Below are 12,293 nucleotides of genomic sequence, written 5' to 3' on the forward strand. Positions count from 1 at the left end.
AAGGAAAATGGCCTAAGTATCTAGAAGGACCGACCCCCGAAGAATTAGCCAGAGCCGGATTTTTCTACTTGGGCGAAGGAGATAAAGTCAAGTGCTTCAGTTGCGGTGTGTCACTTCACCACTGGGAACCGCAAGATTCGGCCTACGTAGAACATGCTCGATGGTCACCGAATTGTCATTACTTACCCTTAGTGGGACCGAGACATTGAAGTAACTTCTTACCATAATCTGTTCATGGATACTTTACAAGAGAACATTCGTGCTTTGCCTGTGGAGTTGAGAGAACGCATTTACCGAGAGCTGGTCAAAATACAAGTGAAACGTAAAGAACAATTGCATCCGTTACGTCACCGGTGTTTGAACCACTGGTACCTGAATGCTATACAAGGACTGATTGAGTTGAAACTGTTCCATTGGACAGACATTGATCAACGACCTCCTGGTTATAAAAAGGAATGGTTTGGTATTGACGATTCTATCTACTACATTGTAAACGTACTGCATCGAATTCCAGAGGAAGAGTTAACGAATTACCAACATCTTTCACGCAATGTCAACTTGGTGAAAGAGGAAACTTCTGAACGAATTGTAATGTGAAGATTAGTGGTAAACCGATTTAGATTCGACAGTGAATTAAAACCATGTTTGTGCAAACAGTACATGTCTTGTGTCAGACCAAAGAGGATTTAGTATGACCTATTCATGGATACTTTGCTAGAGAACATTCGTGCTTTGCCTGTGGAGTTGAGAGAACGCATTTACCGAGAGCTGGTCAAAATACAAGTGAAACGTAAAGAACAATTGCATCCGTTACGTCACCAGATCTTTAAGCACTGGTACCTGAATGGTATAAGAGAACTGATTCGTCAGAAATTGTTTCAGTGGTCAGACCTTGTTCAATACTTCCAGGCCCCCGATGATCCACGTGTTGATCATTTTGGTTACTTCGAGATTCACCTAGTACAACACATTGAGGAAGACAAGGTAAAGGATTACAGACATATTTTACGTGGAATCTACTTAGCGGAAGAGGAAACTTCTAAACGAAGTCTGACGTTTCGGTTACAGTATGCAACATTTAGATTCCCTACTGGAGAACGAAGATGTCTGGCTAGAAAGTACGTGTATTGTTTCCGAAACAAAGAGACTATAAAAACAGGCTGCCATGCCACGACTTTTATCGCATGTAATCCAACAGATTCCGTGGAAGGAACTCAATGACCATATTCAAACCGTGAATCATTACCATCGATTATTACAAGAACTGTATCCATTCAATTTGGGTCGACAAGTGGTGTGTGTCTTAGTGACTTGTTTTCTTGGATTTCGTTTACCAGCCGATTCCTTGTGGACTTTTTACGATCGGTACTTACCACCTCAATGGCCTTAAATGGTCACGAAAAACTCCTTTTGCTCAAAGCCTTGCGGTTTCATCTGGATACTTCTCGACCTCTACGGGAAAAAAAGATTCGTCAACTTTTAGCTACCCAAGACGTGTATGACGATGTGTGTGTAGCTTGTGACTTACATCCCCATTGGACAGATGTCCGTGCCTGGAAAGAATGGGATTTTGAGGCTTGGACCCAAGAAGTGGCCCAGTATGCACGAGAGTTGTTCAAGGAAACAAGTTACTTTTCAACCCGTGTTAGTGACGGTGCCAGAAGAACCCGTCACCCAGAACGGGACTGTCGTGGACAGGCCTGAAAGACCCTTTCGGGAGGACACTTGTGTGACCTTACCCCCTACTATAGAACTGGTTAGAACATTACCCAAAACATGTTGTTGTACAGACACTTGTGTTTATTCCACGTTAATGGTTATCATGTGCCTTTGATTCTTGTACTTAAGCCTTTGGCTTTTATGTATTTTTGTCTTTCGTATTCATGTTTGAAAAAACATTCAATAAACGTGTTCTGAAAAAGTATATAAACTCTTGTCTTGTTTGTTTTCGTGTCACAAGTGACATTTCTCACACTATGGCTACCTCTGCTGTCTCTGCTCCCTCTTCCTCTACTGTCAAAGTCATCGACGAACACTTAGATCGTGCCAGTTGGGAGGCTTTGTATCTTCGCCATCCCTTTAACATGCTCATTGCTGGACCTAGCGGTTCAGGCAAAACCGAATTCGTCAAACGTTTGATCGAACATAAACATCATTTGATCGATCGGTCCCCTCAGCGGATCGTGTGGTGTTACAAAGAGTGGCAATCGGCGTACAGCCTCTTGCGAGAAAGTCAAGGCGATTGCATCGTGTTTGTGGAAGGCATTCCTAAAGAAGACTACGGCATCGTCTCTGACTCTCGTCAAACCCATTTGGTCATTTTCGACGACATGTTAGGAGAAGACTAAGAAGAAATTAAACTGTGGTTCACGCGCAAAGGGCATCACCGTAATGCCAGTGTCGTTTACATCACCCAAAATTTGTTTCAACAAAGTAAAGCCCATCGCACCATCAGTCTCAATGCGCATTACGTGGTCTTGTTTAAAAGCCCTCGAGATAAATCGCAAGTGCAAGTCTTAGCCAAACAGTTAGGAACGTCTTGGCTGACTCAGGCGTACGACGATGCCACTCAAACACCACACGCCTATTTACTCGTCGATTTGAAAACTACGACCCCCGAGGATTTGCGATTTCGTACCCACTTGTTTCACTAGTGGTGCCAAGACGGAGGGCCTGTCCTGTACACGTCTCTGTCCTCGACTTAATTTCACTCCACATAAAAAATCTATAAAAACCTCAGACCCTTTTTCGTCTGTCTCACACAACGTCAACATGACGTCCCTTCAGTCGCATCTTCCCGTCAAATTGATTCGTGCCTTGTATGGCATCAGTCGAGAAAAAAATCCACAAATACGAGCTCGTGTCTTAGAAGCTAGTCTCAAAGAAGTCTTACGATGGTTCACGGTGACGGCACGTCAAATACTCCAAGGAATCATTCAGATTCCTCATCAAACCCAACGCTTTTTCGATCGAAACAAAGTCGCTTTGGTCCAACTGGCCGATCCCCGCATCGACACTCAAACCAAAAAACAAATCATTTTGAAACGTGGAGGGAGCGGTACTCTAGGAGGGGTCATCATTCGCTCTCTCTTAAGATGGGATCCTAATGCCCCCAAAGTTATACCCAAGAAAAAAGTCCAACGAAACCCCAAGAAGAAAAAGACCAGGTCCCCAAGAAGAAGAACTTCTCCAGTAGCGGGACCCTTCTCTGATCAGACACCACCACCCCGGAAAAAGAAAAGAAGCCCCCAGAAAAAGAAACATAGAAAAAGTCCCCAGAAAAAGAAAAGTCCACAGAAGAAAACTAGTCGCAAGAGAGGCACTTCAGCCAGGACGCAACTTTACACTCGCAAACCACGACCTGCCACGGCAGTGACTACGTCACCGGCAGCCTCACGTTCATCCACTTCTCCGTTGATGACACCAAGAACTGAAGAGTACTTGGAGACGTTGATCACACCAAGAACTTCTCCGTTGATGACCCCAAAAAGAACTTCCCCAGTGGCAGGACCCTCCAATTTAGTGGCAGTGGCTGCTGCTCACAAAGTACCTTCTCCCAAAATCAAAGTCCAAGAATGATCGGGCATGTTACAAAGTTTACTGGATTTGTCCAAGCAAGAACTGGCTCGATTTAGTCCGTTACGTACCCCTGCACGACGTGTCATGCCTGTCCTCAAACTAATACGACGTAAAGACAATCAGTGGAGACGAGTTCCAGTATAAAAAAGGCGTGTGACCAAGTAGGGTATCAGTGTTTTTTGGTGCTCCTGAAGACTCAAAGATGTCACCCTCCAGAAAACCCCAAGGAAAGAAAAGGAAAGGACTACCACCACGTTTAGTCAAACATGGGGACATGTTATCTGTCCTGTCCAAAGCTTCTCCACCTCTACGAAAAAAACTCATTCAATCGGCCTCCAAAGAGGTCATCGATACCGTGTGCGAATGTTGTTTGAACGTCTTGAAAGGCACGATCCCTTTGTCCAAACACCAGAAACAATGCTTAGGCAAACATCGTCACGTTCTTCGCCAAATGGTTCAAAAGAAAATTCCCATTCGTCAAAAGAAGAAGATGTTGGTCCAACGTGGAGGCATTTTGCCCCTCTTGTTAGTTCCCATACTGAAAGGAGTCTTGGGAACCATGTTGGGAGGACTGGTGGGAGTAAGATAAAAAGGCCCTCGGAAGTCCCAAGATCTCAGAATCGACCCCTGACAACCCCATGGAAGGACGAAAACTGGCTTTAGTGCCTTACAAACGATGGATAGAATACCATCGGTGGCAAGAACAACGCACCCCGCATTTACCTCCCAATCCCAATTTGAACGAGATGTCCCAGTTACAACACGAATTGCAGTCCTTGATGGATCGCCAAGATTTGTCCGAAACAGAAAAATCGCAAAAGTACGGTCAACTTTTGCAACGACTGCAACTCTTTCACCAGAAAGCTTTAGACGAAACAGCTCTACCCACTCTGAAAGATTTTAAGAGCTTGATGAAAAGTCCAGCACCATCACCAGTACCAGTACCAGTCCCAGTACCACCACTACCAGTGACCAAGACAGAAAAAGGAAAAGAAGAAGAAGAAGAAGGGTTTCAAACTCCACTAGAAAAAGTACGCAAGTTAACAACACCACCTACCTCCAGAATTGGATGGATTAAAAATATGATGGCCACCCCTTCTTCATCACAAGAGAAAAAGAAAGTGAAGACAGAAGTGAAACAAGAACCGATATCCCCCGCTCAGACATCCTCCTCCTCTTCAACACCTATTGCCGGTCGCACACGCAAAGCATTGCAATCCAAGAAAATACCCCAAGAGAAAAAGAGTAGCATCCTTCAAGAGTGGGTGTCTTATTAACACACCAATCAACACACCAAAAATGGAAAAAGTCTTAGCCAGCATTTAATACGATCCCTCCCATCCTGCAGGTTACGCAGGAGTTCAAAAATTGTATCGTGCTGCCAAAACGCGACTGAAAAGTCTCCGTTTACCTCAAGTGCAACGATGGTTACAAGAACAAGCTACCTACACTTTACACAAACCCATTCGACGCAAGTTTGCCAGAAGTCGTACCCGAGTGGAAGGCATCGATCATCAATGGCAAGCCGATTTAGCCGATGTCTCTTATCTGGCCAGCTACAATCGTGGCTACAAATATTTGTTTTGTGTCATCGACGTCTTTTCCAAATTTGCCTGGGTCGTGCCCTTGACTTCCAAATCGAGCAGCGAGTTAGTGCGAGCCCTGCAACGGGTGTTGAAACAAAGCGGTCGTCACCCTCTTCGATGGCAAACGGACAAAGGCACCGAATTTCTGAACCAAGCTTTCCAAAAAGAATTAAAGAAACGTGACATTCATTTTTTTACCACCGAGAATCCCGAAACCAAAGCCAGCATCGTAGAACGTTTTCAACGCACTTTGAAAGAACGCATGTGGAAATATTTTACGCATCACCTGGTGCAAGCGTACAACCAATCTTACCATCGAAGCATCGGACGTGCCCCGCAAGACGTGACTCCCGAGAACGAAGTGTTGGTGTTTGAGCGCCTGTTTGGTACGTCCCCGACGAGGGCTGTCCCCAAGAAAAGTGGAATGTTGGCCGTAGGAGATTGGGTGCGCATTGGCAAAACCAAACGCAGTTTCGACAAAGGTTACTTACCTAACTGGACGACCGAATTGTTTCGCGTCACTGGACGAGTGCATGGCCGTCATCCTGCCGTCTATAAATTGGAAGACATGAATGGAGAAGTGTTCAAAGGAACGTTTTATTTGCCCGAGTTACAACGTGTGACCAAAAAAGAAGACGACGTGTACGACATCGAAAGCATTCTCGAACGCAGAACCCGTAAAGTGGGCAAACGACGTGTCAAAGAAGTCAAAGTACGTTGGAAAGGATATCCACCCAGTTTTGATTCTTGGATCGACGCTTCGCAAGTCATCGACTATAAAAAGAAGTGACCATCATGCCCTTTCACACAGCAGACGCAGCTACGTCAACCACTCCTCCTTCACCTAGTTCTTCTGTGCAAGATTTACAAAAACAACCCTTGTGGGTGTGGTGTGGAAAACGTGTGCCTAAAACGCAAATCGTCTTTTTCTGCCAAATCTTCGTGGTGTATTGTGTCATCGGGGCAGCCATTGCCAATTTGAGTTTGCAACAAATAGACAAACAATTGTGGACCATTTTATTGAGCAGTTGCATCGGTTACCTGCTTCCTAATCCTTCCCTGAAATTCACCTCGAACGGGAACCACGGGAACCTTGTGTCCAGTGCCAGTGCCAGTTACCACTCCAACAACAACCACAACCAGAACCCCATTTTGGGCGGAGACACGCCTCTGACGTACAGTAACCCCTCGGACAGCCACAGAACTCTGGAATTATGAGTCACCAAAACCAATTTTACTTAACCTTACCCAGTGACAGTTCCATGGAGGTGTTTCCCCACAACACGTTGTGCTGTTACACAGCCAAATTACCTCAGGCCATCCCCTTAGATCACGAAGCCCATTGGGAAGTGGCTTTAGTGGAAATCATTCACCCGACCCAAGTCCTCAATGTCCTTCCCAATCAAAACTTTTTTGATGTGGAAGTTTATGACGAGCAAATGCAACAGTACTTGGATACCCATGGCAAATATGACAAGAAAACCCCTAGCACAAGAAATCAAAAGTACACCACCTATCACTTGTTCATTCCCCCAGGCTATTATTTTAGTGGTCAACATTTGGTGAGCACCATTACTTCCAGGTTTAATGTCGTGTTTCTGAAAGCTTTGGAAAGTGTCAAAAAAAGTGTCACCATGGAATACCACAAAACAGCTCGTCGCTTCTTGATGAAATTTGACGGGAGTAAAATCCTGTCCATTTTATTTTGTTCTGAATTGTTTGACATGTTGGGCGGAGACATGGACATGAGAATGGCCATGATCAAGAAAAACGAATTACCCATCGTTTACGACAACGAGTCTTTTAGCAAGTTATTTCGTGCCCCGTTAGAAATGAATCAAGGACTGAATTTAATGTTTGTGTACTCCGATGTGGTGGAGTACAACGTGGTGGGACACACCTCTGTACCGTTACTGCGTGTCATTCCTTTCAAAGTGGATTCTGCCACGAACGCTGACGAGGAATGTGGAAACACTTACCACGTTCACCGCGAATTTGTCCATCCTCACTATTTGCCTGTCAGCAAGTCGTATTTGGACACGGTCAACATTGCTATAAAAGGAGATTTGGGACAAAATATTCCATTCACCAAAGGAAAAGTCACAGTGAAACTCCATTTTCGAAAACGGTTCTCTCACGACTCGTAAGTCATGTATCCAGTGTACCGAGGGGTTGCTCGACAGCGAGGACACGGTTTAGGACATATGTTAAAATCGGCCTTTCGTTCGGTGGCCCCGGTGTTGAAACCGATGGTGACACGCGGATTGCACGCCTTGAAAGATGCGGCACTGACGCAAGGCAAAGAATTTGTCCAAAATGTCATCATCGACAAACAAAACCCTAAAGAAGCCTTCATGAGGGCAGGCAAAAATGTCTTGCTGCAAACGGGCAAAGACATTTTAGGTCGACGAGACACACCTATAAATGCCCTGCACGCTACCGAGTCAGGCATTCAGCAAGGACAAGGCAGAAAGAGACGACGAAGAAAACACCCTTTCACCAGACTTTAAGCTAAAAAGGCCAAGAAAAGAAGAACCGTTCGAGACTTAGACGTTTTCGATTATTGACAAAGAGACACAAAAATGATGCACCGAGAGTCTTGCGCCTGTTCCAAGACGGAACTGGATCTGTTTGCCATGCCCCTCACCATGATGACGATGCAAGAATCCCAGTGGGTGGAATTTCATCCCGTCTCCTCATTGACCGATTCCGCTCCCATCGAGTTTGAAATCAAAGGACAGCCCGAAGATTACATCGATCTGAACAGCAGTTACTTGTACTTGAAAGTCAAAGTTCAAGATAAGGATGGAAATGCTATAGACACTGAGCCAGTAGCTCCCGTCAACAATTTCATGCATTCCTTGTTTAGCGGAGTGGACTTGTACTTGAATAACAAACTAGTCAGTAGCAGCATGGATACTTACCCTTATCGAGCGTACCTGGAAAATCTCTTGACGTACGGAATAGACGTCAAGAACACTCATCTCAATGCCTGTGTGGTATGGGAAGCTGACGATGCAGGCGAATTTGAAACATTCAAAACTGATCCAACCAAAGAACACAATGCGGGATTTGTAGAACGAAGAGACAGAATCAAAGAAGGAAAGAGTTTAGAACTAATGGATCGTTTGCATTTGGACATGTGGTTGCAAGAAAAGTATTTGCTGAACGGAGTGGATGTCCGCCTGAGACTGAATCGCAGCAGTGCCGTTTTCCATTTAATAGCTGATAGTGACGATAATTACAAAACCAAAATCCAAGAAGCCAGACTCTACGTACGCCGTGTGGAAGTGTTACCTAAAGTGGGAAACGACATCAGTCAGACGTTGAGCAGAACGACCGCCAAGTATCCCATCCGACGCGTAAAAGTGAAAACCTTCACCATTCCTAGGGGACAGCGATCCATGATCGAAGATCATCTGTTCCAAGGACAGTTACCCAAACGTTTAATCGTTGGTATGGTCGAGAATACAGCCTTCAACGGAGCTATCGCTAAAAATCCTTTCTGCTTTCAACACTTTGACGTGTCCAAAATCGAAGTCAGTCGCGATGGCAAGACCTTGTGTACCCGACCTTTCGAACCTAAATTTGGTGACGGGAATTATTTGAGGTCGTACTTGTCCTTGTACGAAGCCACGGGACAGTTAGGAACCAACACCAGTCACGGCATTACGTACGAGGATTATGCAGGAGGCTACGCTTTGTGGACTTTCGATTTCACTCCAGACCAAGGCAGCGACGAGGGACATTTCCACCCTATAAAATCCGGTCAGATTCGTGTGGAACTTCAGTTTGCAAAGCCACTGGACGAGACAGTGAACGCCATCCTGTATGCAGAATTCGATAATACCATAGAAATCAACAGTTTGAGAGAAGTCATCCTAGATTACTAGAAACCATGGAAGACTGTTATCCCTCTTTACCTAGTGGAGAAACTTTAAAGATGGAATGTGAGGAAACTGTGGAAGAAGAATCCCAAGACAAAGACGAAGAAGATATCATGATGAAGTCGAGATGGCCAGAACAAGAAGCCCATTTAGTCTGCTGTTTTGCCAAACACTTGGTCGAAAAAATGACGGAATTGATCAATAAAAATTGCTATGGATGTCAAAACGATCATCCCAGTCAAATTCAACACGATAAATGCCTGATGCTGAGTCAAGAAGAAAAATTGGACGAGTATCTGGACGAAGCTTGGAGTCTCATCTCGGACGAAAATGTGTTGCACCAGGGGTATAAAGACTTGCGTGAACATTCTTGTCCACCATTAACCACTCAAGAGATCCATCGTATCGAAGCTCTCCTGAATCAGAGTGAGGAGACGAAACGAAGAAACGGTTATTTGTCAGACATTTTCAAGCAAAAAGTCAGGATCGAATTGATGACATATTATTACCTGTGAAGAAGAAAAAACCACACAAAACATGGATACCTGGGAACTTTATTACCTTTTGAACCACAGTTCGTATACGGCTTCTTGGAATCCTGTCGTCTGTGCTAAAGATGAACTCGCTCATCGCAAACCTCAAGACCATCAAGCTTAAGTGATCAACACGGACGACAGTCATCTCCCAGGAACCCACTGGGTAGCCGTCTACTTTCCTCAAGAAGGATGTGTGGAATATTTCGATTCGTACGGATTGCCTCCTTTGGAAGACGATATTATCGACTTTATGACAAGAAATGCTCAAACCACCCGATTCAATAATGTGAAATTACAAGGCACAGATTCCTTGGTGTGTGGACAATATTGTGTGTATTTTCTGCATCATCGCAGCCTGGGCTATTCCTTAGAACATTTAGTGACTCATTTTGATCCTCGTTCTTCTTCTAGAAACGATGTGAAAGTAGATCGATGGTTTTGTGACAATTATGCTTATCTTTTGTCTCAAGCTAGGAAACGTAGTGTCCATCAATGGCCTAATGATTTCCAACAGTAGAAATCACAATTTCATTCACAACGTTGTCAGCCCTGTTTAAAGTAGACTGTAAATTGAGAAAAAATGTTTGATGTTATAATGTTGGATTATTGTTTAAAATATGTTAGAGTTGTTGTTTAGTGTTAAGTGATTATTGAATAAAAAATGTTGTGTTTTGAAAAAAATGCCTTTGTGGTTTGTTTAGCTATAAGAATGTTGGATTCATGCTCTTTAATTTGTTACTATCCCTCTCATGACACTCACTGAACGTTGCGGCTCGAAAACCGTGTGGGGGATGTTTTCCTTCACGTCCGCGCTTTGACTTTAAGAACCGGGGTTGTTTCCAGTCTAACCATCCATTGTCGACTCATCCTCCTACGAAGATGTGCTCCAAACTAGCTAAGCTCAACGAAGCCTACGTGAATTTGCATAGGGTCAGACACAGTCTGATACCGAAGCCAGAAGAAATAGAGAATGTGAGAATGTTAAAAGTCACTGAAGACCTGATAGAAGAGCTCTTCAGAGAAGAAGTGAACAGGGAAAAAGAAGAATGGACAGAGAAGTACAGACTTCAAAGACAGCAGCAACAGCAGTAACAACAACAACAACAGCAGCAGCAGCAGCAACCTGAAGCTGACAGAGGCTTTGTCGATTGTCGTATCGACACCAAAGAGTTCTTCTTCTCTTTCCGAAGAAGCAGACCTATCGCCAGAAAGTCGATCCTCAGAGGACATCGCATTCTTAGAAACTAAAAAAGAATGCCATAGCAAACAAAAAAAAAACAGCCCTTTTCAGGGCTACCCCAATACTCTAGAAAAGAAATAACGATCCATTTGCCAATGTGTAGGTAGAGTAGTGTGAATATAAACACTAACTCTTTTAAAAAAATGTGAGGGTATGTGTTTGTGAATAAGATTGTGTGTTTGTAAGTGCTCACGTACGTTGGTGTGGATAGTAGATTAAGATGATGTTAGTTTTTTTTTTTTTTTTTGGCTGTTTGAGGTTTGGGGAGAGTAGATTTGGGGGTTTGATTTTATTGCTTTGCGTATGTGAATAGTCTAGTGAAGTGATTCATGAAAAAAATTTTTTAGAATAGTGATGAGCAGTATAAAAAAGTGAGTGTTTCTTTTAGGTCCGCGCGTTGTTTTTTGGTCATGATCTAGGTAAGATCAATTCTATGTTTTTAGGGGGATGTTTTCCTTCACGTCCGCACTTTTAGTATAAATTGAAACTCGTTCGGCAGTCCAGCTACCCTTGTTGATTGATCAACACCAAAATGAACACGAGACTGGCGAAACTGTTGGAACTTCATGTGCATCTGGAATATGCCAGGCGCCTGTTGAATGAACTGGCCGCGGAAGCCATTGTGGAAGACGGAAGGATGAGAGAGGAGGAAAGAAGAAACAAAGAAGAGGAGGAAAGAAAATACAAAGAAGAGGAGAGAAGAAACAAAGAAGAGGAGGAGGAGGAAAAGGAGAGAAGAAGAAGAAATTTCAGAATCCCAGAGAGCGAAAATTGGGATTCTGAAGCCACATATCCTGCCTCTGCTCTCTCCCCCCAAAAGGTAAAAAGTAACTGGGGAACAAGATGTGTATGCGGCGCCAGGCCTGGAAGGTGCCCCCATTAACCAGGTGTCCATGAAGTTCCAAACAAAAAAAAGGGCTACCCTAATACTCTAGAAAAGAAATAACGATCCATTTGCCAATGTGTGTAGGTAGAGTAGTGTGAATATAAACACTAACTCTTTATTCATAGTGTGAGTGTATGTGTTTGTGTGTTTGTGTTTGTAACGGCTCGTGTACGTTTGTGTGAATAGTAGATTATGGGTTTTTTAAGTGTTTCTTAGCGTATGTGTAGAGTATAGTTAGGGTTTTATTATATGAAATGAGAAAGTAGGGGGATGTTTTCCTTCACGTCCGCGCGTTGCTTGGTCATGATCTAGGTAAGATCAATTTTATGTTTTAGGGGGATGTTTTCCATCACGTCCGCGCTTTCACTATAAGAACCCACCACGTTCGTTGTTGGAACCATTCTACGGAATAAAGACAAGGAAGATGGTAGCTGTAACAGAATTGTTTAACCAGTTGAAAGACATTTGGTATTGGATGGTGGATGGAGCTTATGCAGTGGAAAGGATTGAACGAGAATGGAAACATGAACTTACCCGAGATTTTGTCAGAAGACAAGTGACCAACCTGAAATTAGCTAT

This window comes from Sinohyriopsis cumingii, chromosome 8, assembly GCF_028554795.1.
Source record: "Sinohyriopsis cumingii isolate HCF-2022 chromosome 8, ASM2855479v2, whole genome shotgun sequence".
NCBI lineage: Eukaryota > Metazoa > Mollusca > Bivalvia > Unionida > Unionidae > Sinohyriopsis > Sinohyriopsis cumingii.